Here is a 15,669-nt window from a genome sequence, read left to right on the forward strand (position 1 = left end):
CACATCGAGCTACCACTGAAGATCCGTGCCGCTTCACATCTAGCCACGGAGCAGGATCAAAAGTCATGCGGAATTTACTGCCCGGGGATAGTTCTTTGAGTAGTACTAGATCGCCCACTTTGAGGTCTGACAGGCTGTGCGGTGCAACCTACGTGGCACGAGCAAAGTGATCAAAGCGCAGCGTACGCGACACCCTCATCACCAAAATTGCAGTGTTGGTGGCAGCCGGCACTCAATAATTAAACACACACAACACCTTGATGGGTTTCTGTGATGTCCCGGTGTGCGGTATTAGATGTGTGTTACATCTCCCGGGGTCTCTCTTTCCTTTCGTGTGCCGTCACATCTAACCTCACACCCCGACCACACCTTTATTATATTACCTTGGTCACGTGACCAAAAGCAGGGTTCATTCAGGCCAAAGTCTGAGGGGGAACTCTCTGTGTGAAACCTGTCGCCGCCCCTCCAGACTTTCCATCAATAATAGTGCCCAGCGACCAGTTACGTCACAGGCGCGACACTACATATTCCTTTGAAGGTGAGAAACTGAGTCAGCATCGATCGATCAACTCTAGGTGGCTAAGCCAGACGTTTACTGGTGTTTTTTGTTTGTGACTGTCAAGTATTAATGTGTTCTTTTTCCATTTTCCTTCAGATGTAATTTTCCAATGTACGTAGGTGAAAGGCTCTATATGGATCAATCTCCACCAGAGGTCGGTGAGCCTTATAAGACGCCCTTTCACGCCAAATTGCTCAGAGTTGTTAGTCTCAGGTATAATAAAACCGCAATTCCTGCCTCTACGTGATACGTTCGGCAGAGGGTGGCCATTACCTTACCTGTACGTTCCTTGCCCATTCGGAAGGTGAAAGTCCCTGACCTTAATAGTAAGTGTGGATTACTCTAGCTTTGGAGCCATTCACTTCTTACTTTGGAGGTTCCACTAAGGGAGTCCCTTTTCATAGTTTTTCATGTATCCCGCAGTTACTCAGTGAATGCTATTCAGATAAACTGACATGTTCCTGTACTCTCAGGGGAGAGAGTTTTCTCTCTGAGGGATTGGACCGTGGGTCTTCTCCACAAGGTTCTTCCAACGATTTTTGAACATTTTCTTGTGTTACCTGTTTGCTCCATTCTGGTGTTCCTGAAAGTATCGGTATACTCTCTCCATTATTAACAGGGAAATGATATCTTACGCTTCTATTTTATAATCACTTGGTCCCTGATGCTTCTGAGAAACCCCATGATGGCCTGATTTTCCTTTTCTTTCTAGACTCCACTTTTTCCAGGCCGGGGGGCCTGCGTTACCTGTCCTTGCACATCTGTTCCCATATCATAGCCTAGCACATTTCCATAAATACTCATTCACCTCTCACCTATGGGCCTATCCACCTTCTATCTATCCAGGCCATATTCAGACTCTGTCCTTAATAGGATGCCTCCCTCTAAAAGTGGTGGTTAACTGGGATGGCACACTAGTTTTCAAAAGCCTCAGATGTCAGGTTCCCTCTGTCACAAGCTACAGGCAATAGGACATTCCAATGAATTACTTACCTTTCAGTGACACTCTCTACATATCATTTCTTAAACTTAGAGGGAGTCCAGTAGACTATTTGTTCTTATGACTAATAGAGACGTACGGGCTATTCCGTAGCAGATCCTCCTCTCCCAATAGCTGATGCCTTCTGAGAAGGTAGTTCTAGCCGCAGGCTACATACGGAGTCGGCATGCCAACCCTGTTTTATCCTGACAATAGGTTTTTCGATCGACTAACTAGACTGTTATGATTTTGTTCCCTACAGAACAAATTTGGTGGTTGTAGGTTTGACACCGCAGGTAGAGGTATCCCTGGATTAGTTTTTTCTGTCACCATTGTTAGTCAGTTGGAGACATTTTCTCCAAGTAAACTAATTTCTTTGGTCTTCCGGGCAATCCCAGTTCAAGCATAGTGCTAAGTGAAGAGAGACACGATCACAGTTCTAGGGATTCTCATTCATCCTTTAAGGGATTTCCTCTTTATTGTTCTTTATATATCGTCTTATACAAACCTGCTCGTACCTCAACACACTGAGGGAGAGTGTTGCCCCGAAGCAGGTGTGGATATTGCCTGATTGAGAACTTATTCAGTCTAAGTGGTTAGGGCCTCATCACTATAGTCTAAGTTTACATGTCCATGATATCCTTAAAGCAGCCAGGAGCTATAGCTAAGTGATACGGATAATTACCCATGACCTCGTCCATCAAAAGCGGGATGGTTTTTCTGATTTAGGGGCATGTTAGCCACATTATTGTCATTTTTTTACGTTAATGTGGCCCAACGAGCCCAAAATCCATGCGCCATATTTACAGTGCTGCAATGCATGCATTGCTCCACTTTGTAACCCTTTGGTCTACATTATGTCTGCACCAGGCATAATGTATGCAAAGAGGGCATTCGCCCGTTAGGGGGGCCTGAAAAAAATGGCACAAAGAAATCTAAGACATTTCTTTGTGTCATTTTTTCAGCACTTTTAACACCTGCTCAGAGCAGGTGTTAAAAGGAGGCACACCATTGATTACAATGGGCCTCAATGTACTTTGCAGGATTAGCGTCAACATTTTTTACGCTAATCCTACAAAGCTCTGGACTAGCGTAAAAGATTCTGACGCTAGTCCCCTAACTACCGGCATGGTGCACTGTATTTTAAATACGGTGAACACATGGTGGCGTAACGGGGACGCAAAGGGGCGCTAGAAAAGTGGCACTGCACTTGGTTTTCAGACTCCTTTTCTACAAGTGGGTCTGCTTGAGGCCTCTATTGGGTCACATCAACTTTGCACAAGCATAATCCAAGGCCTTCGGTCCTGACATAGAATTAAAACAATTATAGCTAATGAATCAATAATTTTAAATACTATTAAGGACATAGAGGTGAGGATTATCCCACCCGCAATTGAATTATATTAGATTATCACAGTGCAGTGTGACTGTTACCCACCCTCCTGTAATATGGTATTCCTATGTTGTGTTCTTTAATTTACAGAACTTGAGTATTATGTAATATTGCATTTCTATGTGATATGTTACTCTAAACGTCATTGGTTATTATAATAGCATTTTTCTCTATTTTCCCCAGATTCTGATTGAACGCCTAAATGGACGGAAGAAGGGAAGATCCAGTTTTCCTATTCTTCAGGACGCTGTTTATCTTGTGGATGTCGTAATTTCTGATGTTTATTCTCGATGTTTTGTTGTGATGGAAGCGCTCCAATCAGACCCAGCTAATTGAGGAAGGTTTTCCGAAGTTCACTCTGCCGATGAGGCAAAGAAAGATGAGGTCAACATGGCAACATTACTGTTTATACGAGCAGAGACATTGGGATTGGTGCATGTGATATGATGTCATGCTATGTTTTATGGGAAATATAGTTTATTTAAAAAGTCTGGTTTAATTGGCTGTTGTCAATTTCATGTTAATAAACATCAAAGAAGGAGAAGCATAATCCTCGCCTCCGAGTCCTTAATAGAATTTAAAATTCTTGACACATTAGCTAGAAAAATGTTTAGTGTGCATGCTATAACCTCGTCTTCATGCTTATGCTCAACTGCTACAGTATGTTGTCCACAGTACGTCAAATCTGACACCACTCCAAAATAGTGATACACCTCATCTGAGGCTATCACAGTCAGGAGCAAGCAACAAACCTCTCCGGGCAACTCCTTGATAAACAAGGAACATTCGCTTGTCGTGTTGCTCATTAGATACTGGTCACACAATTTACATTGTGGATTCACAATTACCACTAAGTGCTGCTGCTTCTGTTGGCCAGGGTGTTGCCAAAATTGTTGTAACTTAACTTCAGGAACACTTTCTTCAGTTTACAGCGTCTTTATACCAACCGACAACACAAGCATGGTATTTTCTGTTCTGGCCAGGGATCAAGTGTCCCATCTTGGAATTTTACACACAAACGCCTCACATGGAACCTTGTCCTTGTGAAGATTACATGCTTATAAAATACATAGGCAATAACATTATAATTACACTGAAGAAAAAAGGGGCATACAGGACACGTTTTCAGCTGAGGCAGGCAGTATAATCCTTGGGATTCTTAATCGAACAGAAAGAGGAGGAGCCAAAATTAAAAACTGTAAAACTGAAGTTCAACCTTCAAGTCAATTCACTCCTTAGCTTCTCTACTGAGAATGTCTACAAGTGCCAGTAGAGTACTATTAAAAGCAGAGTCAGTCTGGCTTGAGGGGGAAACAGACAGTGGCCGAAGGGCTGGTCTGAAAGGTCAGTGTGTGGGCCGTTTTTAGGGTCAAGTGCTCCTTCCCTTTTGTAATCTCTCCTTGGGCTTTTAACCATGCCCATGTCATGCCTGTCACTTTCATTGGTTCGTGGGGTTGCCTTTTAAAATCCGCTTGATTTCATTAGTGAAAGGCATGCTTACGTCATGCCTTTTCTGGTGTTTAGCCCTCCTCGAGCGCACCAGCCAACTACTGAAAACATATGAGGCTCCATGTTTTCAGCCTGGTTTCTGCACTACTTTATATTTTTATTTTCCACGCAGCGCGATCGCGCTGGGTTTTACATAGCATGATCTCCCTCGTTTTTTTTTCTTCCAATTTATGTGGCAAGAAAAGTCAGGTTTGCAGTTTACAATGCTAATAGCTCTAACTCGATGAAATGCGAGACCTGTTCCATTACAAATGCTTCTTTTGGCTGTTATGGACCTGTGTTATGTTTTTTTTTTTTTTTTTTACTGTTGATTTCACTTATAAAACAAACATTAACTGCAGGAAAGTCAAATTCATGTTGTCTTCCATAGCTTGCAAATCTCTTGCACAGTGTGTCTTTACAAGTTCAAAACTTCCCCAATTTGCAAACATGGATCAGTTTTTAGCTAATTCACAAAAAGGGGCACTTTTATGTTGGTGCAGGGTCTATTTTCTGTTCCAGTCCCACCCCGATTGGAAGTGTATCAGTTCTGCAGCAAAATAATGTTACGTTCCGCTAAAAGTAAAGGAGTCCACCCTGAGTAGTCCTGGTTGTGTTCCTTTAAAATTATAGTAGCCCAAATGAACTCAGCATGTAGAACAGCTACCGAACTAGCTATACAGACGACAGAACGCCATCATAATTATGGGGTACGATTTGTTTTCCTTTGCGTGCTGATCCCAACCTTCGTTTCTAGCAGATGCCAAAAAAGTAATAAACAGCTGTGGCTGTAATTGTGTGGGTTTACCTATGGATAAAGCGCTCAAAATTACCAAAGTGAAGCTCCCCTTAGTTGCCAAGAAACACACATGCTAAAAAGCGTATATTTCGCCTTGTCACGCATTTACATCCCCTGCCAGCCCCTTTCCAGCCTTCAGACTCTCGGTAGGTGCTCGGCGTCCTATATTAGTTTGGACGGTTCTTTCCAGCCATTTCTTCCTTATTGCCGACTAGGTTGTACACTTCACCCTGGCTTCGCTCGGGCCTCCTTCTTGCACAGAGCCCCCGGGCCTAGGTCAGGCGAGTGTCTGCCGCTGTTAAAGGGCGCACCTTGAAAAGGGAAGGCGACAGACCTTCTTTTGCCCTGGCACGAAGAGAGTCCCCGCCCTATCCTACCACATGACCGCGCGCCTACCTCGGGCTCCTGGCAGTGAAGCTTCCTCCCAGCAAAACAAACATTGACTGTGGGCAAAGTTAGAAACATCTGTTTGCAGAATCCACAGTGGAGCACTTCTAAGAACACTCACAGCCGTGTATGAATGTGAGTGAGTTAAAGGTATGCAAACGTATGGAAACTGCAGTTTACAAGTTATTCAGAAGTTTATTGGCGATTATTCCTTTAAAACTGTAATGCCACAAGGGAACTCATAAATGCGTTATTAGTAATTTTAGTGTGGCACTGGCTTTCTATTTGACAACATAGTCTTATTATTTTTTAACTTTCGTTTTTTATTTTGACTTTTTATTTTTTCCTTAATATATTATTTTCACAAGGAAACACATACGTTTGTTATTAGTAATTTTGGCTTGGCATTGTCTTCAAAATTTACAGCATAGTCTAGTCCTTCAAAAACAATGGAACCATCAGTTATGTCGATGTGGGGCCTTTTACCAGTCCTGGGATACTTCAAGTATAGTAAGTGCAGCGCATGTGCGCTCACGTTTAATACAAAAACTTTTGCCCTCGATCTTTACATTCACAGTTATGAATAATACACATTGCAATAGCAAATAGTAGTTTATACTATCATTATAGGGCTCCCCATTGCTGAGAAGTTTCATCCACCGTTACTATTCCCTTTCATGTTTGTTGTTTTTCCCTGCCCTTTTCCTAGTTCATTTTAATTTTGCTGTGTTTTTTAATAATCCCTTGCATTACAATGCCCCTGTTTATCCAGGTCTGTTGGCGTTATGTATGTGTATCTAATGCTGGTGGTTGTGACTCTGGGGAAGATTTCTGGAACTCTCCAGGTCATAAACTGCTTAGTTATTGGAGCATAAGGAAAGTGTGTATTGTTACCTAGTGATTTGTTACTAAACTCAAATACTTGTGGCAATATCATGATTTGCCTAGGAGGGACATTTGTGAGAAGCCATAGTAAAGGCCTGGGAGGAGGAGATTTGATGCGCACTGATAAAAGTCCAGACATTTTCGAAAAAACACCATCCTTTCCCGGCCTTTCTCCTCCCTAACCTCATTTTTCTCCTGGATTGAGAGCAACTGCAGGAGTTACCAGTCCATGTGTGGACTCTTTCTTCATTCAAGAGAGTGGTGGATTAACATCATTAATCAACGTCACAATCTCACTTCTCAGCAGTCGACTCGAGACAGGGTGTAAGGCTCAACAATTATTGTGGCAAAGATTCTGGAATTAAATGTATACAATCTTAGGCCCAAACAACTACTAAAAACAGAGAGGAATTAGAAATAGCTCAGAGAGAGCATACTTTTTGTTAAAATAACAGAATTAGGAACTTCCCTGAGATACATCTTTTTGGTACAGTACTGGACCCACCAGTTACTACAATTGCGGCAGCAGAAATGAGTACACCACATACTAGCAGGAATTTCAGGTCTTTAGGGCTCAATGGCATTACATTTTCAAATCATTCACAAGCTTTTCCATCGGATTGTAAGAAGATATCTTTCCTACTATCCCATCTGACCAAGGACGATCTCCTGTGGGTCACACCCTTAATTAAAAATAAAAATCAGATTTTGTTGAATTGGGTGGATTTAAAAAAAAAGGTTCTCATGTATATTTAATAAAAGATAGATGTTACAATCAGCATATATGGGATTGTTATCCCTAAGGCAAGGGAATAAAGACCTAATGCCATACATTAGCAGGTTCCAACAGCTCTGGTCACACGTTGGGTAGACAGACTTATCAGTAGTACCTGCATTTTATAAAGGCTTGAATGAAAAGAAAGAAATGAATGATACAGTGTCACTTGTAGCTAACTGATCAACAAGTTGCGTAGCGGTCAGTATGATGGAGTGGCGGGTGTGAGCTTCAGACTTCCCAACATTCACGGTGGGACATCTTGTCACAACACATTATATGAAAAGCAGGGCATCGTGCCCTGAGGTGACGTGCCCTTTGGCTTGTGGCCCTTCCCCATCTTGACATTGGCTGCAGGAACTTTGGCACTGTCCACTCAGTGTGTGGGCGAGGCCTTGCTGGGTGGGTGGTGTGACTGTCCCCTGCTGGAAGCCAGCCCCTTTTTTGACCTTTGCAGGTGGTGGAATAGGGTGGCCCTTCTTTTCGGTTGGTGGCACAATGGCAGCTCTGACGGGTGCCTCCTTAGATCGTACTGGACTAGCAGGGACCACAGCGGATGCAGATTTGGTGGCTGAAGTGCTGAGTTGGGATCTAGATATCCTGGCCCTAGGGGAAGGACGGGGGGAGGTGTAGGGAAGAGGTTAAAGTTAGCTAGGAAAAGTTTTTTTGGCACACTGTGACAGGAAGATGGAGGGGTGTGGGAGTGGAGGAAGAGGTAGTGGTTGTAGAAGGTGTATGTCTGCTGAGTTTGGGTGAAGGTGCATGGGCTGGAGGCTGTTGTGAGGTGGATGGCTGTTGAGTTGGTGTGTGTCTGCGTTTGTGTACTTTGGGAGGAGGGCTCACAGACACACTGGGAGAGGACACAGGGGACGTGTGAATGGTAGTGGGGGTGGTGATTGCACATGAGTGGTGTGTAGTGATGGGCTTGCTGGTGATGGAGGCAGTGGCTGATGATGTAGTGCATGCATATGTGAGTGGAGATGAGACTGGGAGGGAGGTGGAGGCCTTAGAGGAAGGGGACACAGTCGAGGAAGTGGATGTTGGTCTGTGTGCATGTGTATGGTGCTTGTGTGAGTGCCTGTGGGATGTGTGGTGCTTATGTTTTCCTGAGCCACTTTTGTGTGTTGATGTGTGTGCATGCTGGTCTGATGGTGTGCTTGGGATAGGCTGAGGTAGAGGGGATTGGGTCTGGGTAGTGGAAGTTGGATGGGGGAGGCTAAACACAGGGACAATGGCTGCCATCAGTGCTGAGGCCAGAGCCTGAAATGCTCTCTGTTGGGCCGCCACACCAGAATGAATGCCCTCCAGGTTTGCATTTGTTTTTTGCAAATGCCTCTCAACACCCTGGATGGCATTCAGAATGGTTGACTGCCCAACAGTGAGGGATCTCAGGAAGTCAATAGCCTCCTCACTGAGGGCAGCAGGGCTGAGGTGCCTGGGGCGAAGGAGATGCCCACCCTCCTGGGTAAGCGGGCATATGAAACACACTGAGGGGCTGCTGGGAGGGTGGTGCTGGTAGGGTGGGTGGCGGCTGTACCTGTAGTTGGGGTGGGCACAGAGCTTATATCGGAGGAGGATTTGCTGTCACTGGTATGCCCTCCTGTCCCCGTCGTGGAGCTCCCCTCGCCCTCCATCCCGCTGGTGCCTTCACCCTCTGTGGATTCACCCTCCAGGGCCATGTTGGATGCAGCTCCCTCTGTCGCTGGTGCCTCTGCTTCTCTGCCAGATGATGCTAATGCACACAAGGACAGGGTGACAAAACAAGAAGAGGGGGAAAGACAGAAAACACACATGGTCAATGCCAGCAACACCACTACCGTTGGCGAACACAACACACAGGGAGCAGCCCTATGCACTATGCCATGCACTAGCAGTTAGTAGGAAATTCACCATGCCCGTGGGGTACAATGCCTAACACCATTTGCTGCACACCTGGAACCCACAGGAGCCTGCCCAGTTGTAGATGCCCACTAAAAATATTGGGGTTGGAGTGTCTCAGAGCCTGCCCAACAAGGGACCTACCCTGCCATGTTCGCCCTGGCCTAGGGGAACTTACTGCCCACATTCCCCACCCAGACACTTCGTAAAGCGTGCAGAGTCAGCTTTATGACACTGTACTCGCCCCCTTGTGGCTGCTGTGATGGCCTCAAGCGCCCATCCAGCTCCGGATATGCCACCGCCAGGATCCGGAACATCAGGGGGGTCATGGTGCGACAGGCACCCCTTCCACGTTGGGAGGCCATCCCCAGCTGGGCCTCCGCCGTCTTCTTGCTCCAGCGGCACAGGTCCTCCCATCTCTTGCGCCAGTGGGTGCTCCGTCTATTACAGACCCCCAGGGTCCGCACTTCCTTGGCAATGGCACGCCAAATACCCTTCTTCTGGTGGGCGCTGACCTAGAGGAAAGGTACAGGAGGAAAGGACATTACTCACCCGTCTGGACCGTCATACTCATTGCCCAACAGTTCCCACCCGTGCCCTGACGTACATACACTCACCATCCTCACATGCAGCCCTCAGCCTCCGACCCACATGTATCTTCCATCCACACCACTCCAAACAGGCATTGCCCAGGCATCATGCTCACAGTGTACTCACCTGTTTGTCTGGAGGACCGTAGCGTAGCGTGTACTGGGGGAGGACCCCATCCACCAGTTTGTCCACCTCCTCTGCGGTGAAGGCAGGTGACCTTTCCCCAGACACTGTAGCCATTGTTGCTTCCAGACTGAGGTCACAGCAGCACTTGCAGTGTGGGGCCTCTACCGTTGAAGGTCAGGTATCAAGTGAGTGAACAGATAGAAGATGACGGTTACGTCCGTGGTGGTGTGTACTGTCACCACCGGCGTACATCGCTATTGGCTCCTGAAACCCATAGGGCCCAATGCTAACCAATGCTGAATTGCGCGGCGATCTTCGACTGCCTACCGCGACGCTGCACAATGCCAGCGAAGTTACCTCATTTCCCCTTGTCCCTCCTCACAAGCAGGCAGCCGCCATTTCAGGGGGGCACATGGGGTGGCATCTGACTGCGTCACAGCAAAATTTGGCAGATATACAGACTAACTACGCCACACACGGATTTACTCACATTACTGCAAACACACTTGTGCAACGTATGTGGTACATGACCCTCTGCTCACCGTTCTCCTCCATAGGCCACATCCGCTGGGGCAGATGTTGAGATGGCGTCATCCTCCGGTGTACAGACCCCTGGTGCACCTGTCGACAATGGAAGACAGACACATCATTATCACCTACAGACTTGATTGTGCCACAATCCAAGACCTGTGTGCCCAATTGGAGCCAGACCTGATGTCAGCTATCCGCCATCCCACAGGTATCCCCACTCTAGTGCAGGTCCTGTCAGTGCTCCATTTCCTGGCAAGTGGCTCCTTTCAAACTACAGTGGCCATGGCATCAGGAATGTCTCAGCCAATGTTTTCTAACGTGTTGACCAGAGTGTTGTCTGCCCTGCTGAAACACATGCGCAGCTACATTGTGTTTCCCCAGGTGGATGATTTGCCCACAGTGAAGGCTGATTTTTATGCCCTGGGGCATAACCCCAACATCATTGGCGCCATTGATGTTACACATGTGGCATTTGTCCCCCCCGCAGAAATGAACAAGTGTACAGAAATAGGAAAAGCTACCATTCGATGAATGTGCAGATGGTGTGTTTGGCTGACCAGTACATCTCCAGTGTGAATTCCAAGTATCCTGGCTCTGTGCATGATGCCTACATTTTGAGGAATAGCAGTATCCCTTATGTGATGGGCCAACTCCAGAGGCATCGCGTGTGGCTAATGGGTGAGCCCAAGGTCCCTACACAGTACGAGTAGGTGTCTGGTTATGGGGTAGTCCCTAAGGGTTAGTGTGTGTCTAACAGTTATCCCACGACATTTGCAGGTGACTCTGGTTACCCCAACCTCTCATGGCTACGGATCGTAGGGAGGAATGCCAGTACAAGGGCAGAGGACCGCTACAATGAGGCACATGGGCGAACTAGGCATATTATTGAGAGGATGTCCGGCCTCCTGAAGGCCAGATTCCGGTGCCTCCATCTAACAGGTGGCTCCCTATACTACTCACTGAAGAAGGTGTGCCAGATAATCATGGCATGCTGCATGTTGCACAACCTGGCATTGCGACGCCGGGTGCCTTTTCTGCAGGAGGATGAGCCTGGTGATGGTCTTGTGGCAGCGGTGGAGCCTGTGGACAGTGAGGAAGAGGAGGCAGAGGAAGAAGATATTGACAACCGAAAGAACATCATCATGCAGTACTTCCAGTGACACACAGGTAATAGACTGTAACTGCTCCTCACATTTCTGAATACTGTAGGACATTGTAGAAGTCTGCCTCTTAACCTCTGTCTATGGACACTGACAGTTCACTTTGGATTTCAATTTTTCAAATCTGGGTACCTCATTCTGCCTCCTGATAAATGTACTGCTGCCCAACAACTGTCATACATTGGTATGAGCAAATGAACATTTACATTGCTATTTGTTGCTGATGTTGTAATAATACATTTGTGAAAGATCAGACTAACTCCAGATTGGTTTGTGATTAAAGGGTGTTTATTTAGGGGCTAATGAGTATAGGGGTATGTGGAAGGGGTTGGGGTGATGGTGGAGGAAGGACCATAGTAGAGTCCAGTCTCTTGGTATCACAGGTGCATTGTCCAATGGGGTATAGGAAGGGGATTAATAGCAGTTCAAGGTGAACAGGGTAACTGAGTGGGACGGAAGGGTGACAATCAGGAGGGTCCTATTTCCTGGCAGGGGTCTTGGCAATGTTCTCTGTCTTCTGCCTGGATCGCAGGGACTGTTTGCGGAGTGGTTCTCCTTCTGCAGGGGGTGGGTTGCTGGTGGCCTGTTGTTCCTGTGGCGGGGCCTCCTGTCCAATAGCGCTGGCGAAGGTGGAGGGCTGTTCCTCGATTTGGCTAGTGTCAGGGGCCCTTTGTTGTGCCACTGCCTCCCTCATGGTCTTGCCTATGTCAGCCAGCACCCCTGCTATGGTGACCAGGATGGTGTATATGTTGGTGAGGTCCTCCCTGATCCCCATGTATTGACCCTCCTGCAGCCGCTGGGTCTCCTGAAACTTGGCCAGTACTGTGCCCATGGTCTCCTGGGAATGGTGGTATGCTCCAATGATGTTTGATAGTGCCTCGTGGAGGGTTGGTTACCTGGTCCTGTCCTCCCCCTGTTGCACAGCAGTCCTACCAGCTTCCTTGTTGTCCTGTGCCTCTGTCCCCTGAACCGTGTGCCCACTGCCACTGACCCCAGGTCCCTGATCGTCCTGTGTTAGTGGGTTTGCCTTGGGTCCCTGTAGTGGTGGACACACTGATGATTGACGTGTCCTGGAGACAGTGGCATGGGCCCGCTGGGTGGGTGCTGTGGTGGTGTTTCCTGAGAGGGGAGGTTCTGTGGTGGCTTAGGACTGTGGCAGGGGAACCGACTGTCCAGAGGTCCCTGATGGGCCAGGCTGGTCATCTTGATCCAGGTGTACAGAGATGCTGTCGTCACTGTGGGCCTCTTCTGTGGGGGGACTGGATATGGCTGGCACCTCCTGTCCGTTGACGTTGGGTAGGGGTCCTGTTGGGGTGTAAATGCATTGTTATTTTATCTGTGTGTGCCATCTTGTGCAATGGGTGTGTTTCCCTCTATTACTGTGCTTGCACTATCACGTTGGCCCTTGTATGAGTGATGATTGTGTTCCCTGGGTGAGTCTCTCTATTGGACATGCTTTGGTGATGGGTGTCCATGCATCTCTGTGATGGGTGTCCATGCATTGTTGTTGCATGCAGGGCTTGGTTGTGGGAGTGATTGGGTCGTGATGGTGGGGTGTGTGGGAGATGGTGGAGTCATGGGAGTGAGGGTGAGGGTGGGAGTATGTGATGGCATGCAGGTAGGGTGGGGGGGATATTATACTAACGATATGACTTACCTGAGTCCAGTCCTCCTGATACTCCTGCGAGGTCCTCAGGATGCATGATCACCAAGACTTGCTCCTTCCATGTTGTTAGTTGTGGGGGAGGAGGTGGGGGTCCACCGCCAGTCCTCTGTATGGCTACCTGGTGTCTGGATACCACGAAACGCACCTTCCCCGTAGGTCGTTCCACCTCTTCCTGATGTGTACCGCCAATGGTTTACAGCGGTTGTAAGACCGCTGCATTGATTCATGGGTTGTGATACTGTGGGCGTATTCCTGTTGGCGTAACAGTGTGGGTTTTGCTATCGCCAGTTTATCACTGACCTTTGGTGTGGCGGACTTGTGTGGGTGTCTGTATAGTGGCGGAATTCTCAGTGTGGGTCATAATACCCGTTGCAAATTTATGCCGCGGACACGGTGTGTTGGCAGCCGTCGGCACGGTGGTAAGTGGGATTTACCGCCAGGGATGTAATGAGGGCCTTAGTACAGGCATTAGGAGTAATTAGAAAAAGAAGGGTACACTGTTCCAAACAAAGGAGTAATTAGTCATGCTTTTTAGACTTAGAGATGCTCCAACCGTCTTCATGTATTTTTGTAAATACGGCCTGCAGGCATTTAGACTGAGTATTTGGAGACATGTTTACGTTTTCTGAGAAGTTAGAAAAACATCAACAGCAGGTCAATGTTAACTAGAATCGGGATGGAATATCACCACAGCCTGAACTGGTGTTTTCCTCAAGTTTGCATGAAGAAAATAAAGGATCTTCCTAAAAACCCTTACATGATAGAAACAAGTAGCAGAAATATGGGATATACAGGGAGTGCAGAATTATTAGGCAAGTTGTATTTTTGAGGATACATTTTATTATTGAACAACAACCATGTTCTCAATGAACCCAAAAAACTCATTAATATCAAAGCTGAATATTTTTGGAAGTAGTTTTTAGTTTGTTTTTAGTTTTAGCTATGTTAGGGGGATATCTGTGTGTGCAGGTGACTATTACTGTGCATAATTATTAGGCAACTTAACAAAAAAAAATATATACCCATTTCAATTATTTATTATTACCAGTGAAACCAATATAACATCTCAACATTCACAAATATACATTTCTGACATTCAAAAACAAAACAAAAACAAATCAGTGACCAATATAGCCACCTTTCTTTGCAAGGACACTCAAAAGCCTGCCATCCATGGATTCTGTCAGTGTTTTGATCTGTTCACCATCAACATTGCGTGCAGCAGCAACCACAGCCTCCCAGACACTGTTCAGAGAGGTGTACTGTTTTCCCTCCTTGTAAATCTCACATTTGATGATGGACCACAGGTTCTCAATGGGGTTCAGATCAGGTGAACAAGGAGGCCATGTCATTAGATTTCCTTCTTTTATACCCTTTCTTGCCAGCCACGCTGTGGAGTACTTGGACGCATGTGATGGAGCATTGTCCTGCATGAAAACCATGTTTTTCTTGAAGGATGCAGACTTCTTCCTGTACCACTGCTTGAAGAAGGTGTCTTCCAGGAACTGGCAGTAGGACTGGGAGTTGAGCTTGACTCCATCCTCAACCCGTAAAGGCCCCACAAGCTCATCTTTGATGATACCAGCCCAAACCAGTACTCCACCTCCACCTTGCTGGCGTCTGAGTCGGACTGGAGCTCTCTGCCCTTTACCAATCCAGCCACGGGCCCATCCATCTGGCCCATCAAGACTCACTCTCATTTCATCAGTCCATAAAACCTTAGAAAAATCAGTCTTGAGATATTTCTTGGCCCAGACTTGACGTTTCAGCTTGTGTGTCTTGTTCAGTGGTGGTCGTCTTTCATCCTTTCTTACCTTGGCCATGTCTCTGAGTATTGCACACCTTGTGCTTTTGGGCACTCCAGTGATGTTGCAGCTCTGAAATATGGCCAAACTGGTGGCAAGTGGCATTGTGGCAGCTGCACGCTTGACTTTTCTCAGTTCATGGGCAGTTATTTTGCGCCTTGGTTTTTCCACACGCTTCTTGCGACCCTGTTGACTATTTTGAATGAAACGCTTGATTGTTCGATGATCACGCTTCAGAAGCTTTGCAATTTTAAGAGTGCTGCATCCCTCTGCAAGATATCTCACTATTTTTGACTTTTCTGAGCCTGTCAAGTCCTTCTTTTGACCCATTTTGCCAAAGGAAAGGAAGTTGCCTAATAATTATGCACACCTGATATAGGGTGTTGATGTCATTAGACCACACCCCTTCTCATTACAGAGATGCACATCACCTAATATGCTTAATTGGTAGTAGGCTTTCGAGCCTATACAGCTTGGAGTAAGACAACATGCATAAAGAGGATGATGTGGTCAAAATACTCATTTGCCTAATAATTCTGCACTCCCTGTATGTGTGGTGAACGAGAGAGAGAACTCAGAAAGGAAGCAAAGGTTGCAAAGTGTTGGTGAAGAAGTTGGCCTGCAAATGGGAGACTAGATGCAATGCA

At 46.7% G+C, this 15,669-nt stretch overlaps 1 long non-coding RNA gene across 2 annotated transcripts; it reads left to right on the forward strand.

Annotated features, from left to right (window-relative positions):
• Positions 1-431: 431 nt before the first annotated feature.
• LOC138249194 (uncharacterized) lies at positions 432-3,472 on the forward strand. 2 transcript variants are annotated; one of them, XR_011194773.1, is made up of 3 exons: positions 432-538; positions 656-772; positions 3,115-3,472. It is a non-coding gene; the product is annotated as an uncharacterized lncRNA (long non-coding RNA). The 2 variants fall into 2 exon arrangements; XR_011194772.1 differs by having other exon boundaries at positions 656-713.
• The last annotated feature ends 12,197 nt before the right edge of the window (positions 3,473-15,669 follow it).

This window comes from Pleurodeles waltl, chromosome 8 (assembly GCF_031143425.1).
Source record: "Pleurodeles waltl isolate 20211129_DDA chromosome 8, aPleWal1.hap1.20221129, whole genome shotgun sequence".
NCBI classification, from domain to species: Eukaryota; Metazoa; Chordata; class Amphibia; order Caudata; family Salamandridae; genus Pleurodeles; species Pleurodeles waltl.